The sequence below is a fragment of the Parambassis ranga genome, chromosome 13, assembly GCF_900634625.1.
Source record: "Parambassis ranga chromosome 13, fParRan2.1, whole genome shotgun sequence".
Taxonomy (NCBI): Eukaryota; Metazoa; Chordata; class Actinopteri; family Ambassidae; genus Parambassis; species Parambassis ranga.
The window spans coordinates 6,175,743-6,179,089 of NC_041033.1; the positions used below are offsets into that span (position 1 = coordinate 6,175,743).

General features: G+C 38.5%; 1 non-coding gene across 1 annotated transcript; it reads right to left on the minus strand.

Moving 5' to 3' along the window:
• Nucleotides 1-1,805: 1,805 nt before the first annotated feature.
• trnai-aau (transfer RNA isoleucine (anticodon AAU)) lies at nt 1,806-1,879 on the minus strand. Its single transcript has one exon. It is a non-coding gene; the product is annotated as a tRNA-Ile (tRNA).
• Nucleotides 1,880-3,347: the final 1,468 nt, after the last annotated feature.

Sequence of the window (3,347 nt, forward strand, 5' to 3'; positions counted from 1 at the left end):
ATATTACTTAGGGTCAATTAATCAAACAAGCTGAAATAACACATGACTAAATTTTCATTCCCACAAAATTGTTTTCACTTTGCAGTGCGACTCTTTGAAATGATGTCTGAAGAAAAAAATCACATTGATAACAGCAGCTGTTTCAAAAGCTGCTCTTATGTCTGATGCTGAGTGTTCATTCGATCTATCCCATCACAGAAAGAAAACAGTCTTCATTACTTTTCACTGACAAAGATGCAAACCTCACATCTCAGTTTGATCTCATCAAAAAACATGCTCACACTGTAGATTTCAATCATTTACATTCTGTCATCAGGTTTGCTTGTCATTGTTCTGCAAACACTGATGTCCTCTTCAGACATCAGGATTGTTTGTCTCTAAAGATACACACAACACATCACGTGCCACCTTTTTTTTCCACACTACATCCTTATTCATAGCTCTTGCATGCACCGAAAGTCTAAGAAGTCCCTCTTGTGCATGATTGAATTCTTCTTCTTCTCCTCACAAACAAATCACATTACTCAGGGTTAAAGGTGCTCAAAAATCTAGCAGACACATCTTCCAGGAAATACACCTCCGTAGCAACCACTACAAAACTAAAACTTTGATACTACAGTCTGTATCCGACAGCCACATTGATTATATAAATTCCCAAAACGACACAGTCAATCAGAGCAAATTGACTTTGCATTGATAACTCATAATAACTGATTTTTGTGACAATGTAAATTTGCTACAAATTTCTTATGCTTGCAAAAACATAGAAACATAGCCACCGTGCCCCCTGCAGGGAACAGAATAACAATACATAATCCATTTTACATTATCCACTTGAGTTTTTCAGACCTTTGCATTGTGCAAGTCGACTTTACAAGGACACTTGAATGATGTCATTATAGGTGTAATCATATCTGACAGGTCAAAATTTTAGCTGCATCTGCCGTCCTTGTAGACAACATGACAACAACGGAGGACACTGTGTGCTCATGCTAAAATATCAGACAAAGTGTTATCTCCTTCAACAAGTGTCTGCTGGCACCAAATCATAGCTCTGAAAATGTGTGTTCATGTGTGTACAAATTATGATGTTAAGAGGAAGTTAACAAAACAGGGCAAAACCCGATAACCTGTCGCATCATTACACAAACTAAAAGGCCTCGCCCTCCAGATCAGAGCTACCTTCACACCAGATAATCACGCATTGCATAATGAGCTAAATATGTTACAATGACCCGCAAATTACTGCACACGTCTTTAATGCTCTTACAGTTCAAATGAAGGTCACACAAATCCAATTAAAGAATGAGTTGTGCAGATGCAGATGCATGACAAATAGGGATGAAGAGTCATGGAAGGAGTGTGAGTTTTAAGTCTTACTTAGTTTCCAGCCACACACACACACAGCAGGTGCTACGGGTATGACCATCTTACCTGTGAAAAGAAAAAACGATGAGTCATTTTATTTTCTTTTTTAACCACATGAAAGCACATTAGACAAAAGTATTATGTCAATAACCAGAGGAACCAGATGAGCTAGAGACAAAGGTTCACTGATGTTGCTCTATATCTTTTTTTTTTTTTTTTTATTTTAGATACTGTATTAATCCCCAGAGGGAAATTCGTTACGGCTGCTGCACAAGCAGTGTCATACAATGACTAGCAAGGCGCGCCACAGGCTAGGGTGAAGTGTCTTGCCCAAGAACACACAACATTAGGGAGGAGTTGGGATTGAACCACCAACCTTCCGGTTACTAGACAACCCTGCTATACCACTGCGCCACTGTTGTCCCTTAAAACATTCATGGCCCGTACGGGGATCGAACCCGCGACCTTGGCGTTATTAGCACCACGCTCTAACCAACTGAGCTAACCGGCCATCAAGGTAATTAAACATCAGCCATCAGATCATCATATACAGCTTATTAAGCCATCACCACGCCGTTACGTTGTAATATAATGCCATTAATTAAGCCATCACCACGCCGTTACGTTGTAATATAATGCCAAAGGGTAACAGCACAGACCCTCATGCAAACACCGAAAAAAGTGAGCTTTATACACAAATCCAAAATCAAAGCCAAAAAGCTGAAGCACAGAGGAGAAGGCATAACTTCTAAAAGAAACCGCTAACTGAGGAAAAAACAAGAAGAAGTACTTTAGAAAGGAAAGATATCCAAAATAAAGCAGGAAGTACCAGACAAAGAAAAACCACAGACCCTGGCAACTACTAGAAAAAATACAGAAAAGGCAAAACAAGACATTTTAAGTACAGAATAAAAAAACAAAGATGGAAACAAAAGGAAAATAATCTCAAATTAAGACACTTGTTGACACATGTCCAAGACTAAGGATGGTAACACCTGCATGAATATGTGATAGGTTTGCACACACATCACGCAGCAAAGGAAACATATTCTAATAAAGAATGTGTGCCAGCACTTAAAGTACCAACATCGAAATGTCATTCATCCTAAAGCTACCTTAGATACAGAGTATACCTCATATGCCACCAAGAACACATCTGCTCAGGAGTCATTCTAGCTAATCATACTAAGCAGGTCTTTCATAGATTCATCACACACGTTTCCTCTGACACCTAAGATCATTTTGCTGCTGCTATGGGCTTCAGTAACACATAAAGAGGCCAAAATGCAAGAAGGATGAAGCACTTTAATTATTTTCACCACAGTCGATTCCTGTTTTAATGAAATCCATGACTGCCAAAATAAGTCTATGATGTTTTTTGGACATTTGTAATTTGTGAGCAACATAATTAGGATGTCTGTTTATTTAAAGAATCTTGTGTATCCAAGTCATTCACAAGTCTACAAATGTCAATGATCCGATTGTTGAGTGTAGCATGTGTGCACAACAATATTTGCTGGAAATGGACATGGATTTGCATCCACAAGGACAAAGAAAAGTCCTCTAGCATATATGCTGGTCTGGAAAGTTGTCATTGCATGCAGAATAATGATACAAAAGGAAACACAGTGTGGTCCAAATGAGGATAAACTGTCACACATCAAAAATGCTGTCTGAATGTTTGTTAGGATGACATGAAGAAAGCAACCATTTATATTTCCCCAACACACTTTTTGTCATTTGAATTAATAAATAAAGCAGATATCATGGCAGACCTACGACAATAAAATACACCCCTGTCACAGACATGTTATCTTCACAGCACTATATGCCCATTTAAATGCAAATGGCCTGTGGCCGAGTTGAGGATTTGTTACAGAGCACTTTAGAAACAGGGATCAGAAAGAAAGGAAGGACACCAAAGATCTGTTCCTTTATCTTTGTATCTAATTCTTTCTCTTTCATTTTGCATTCTCAGT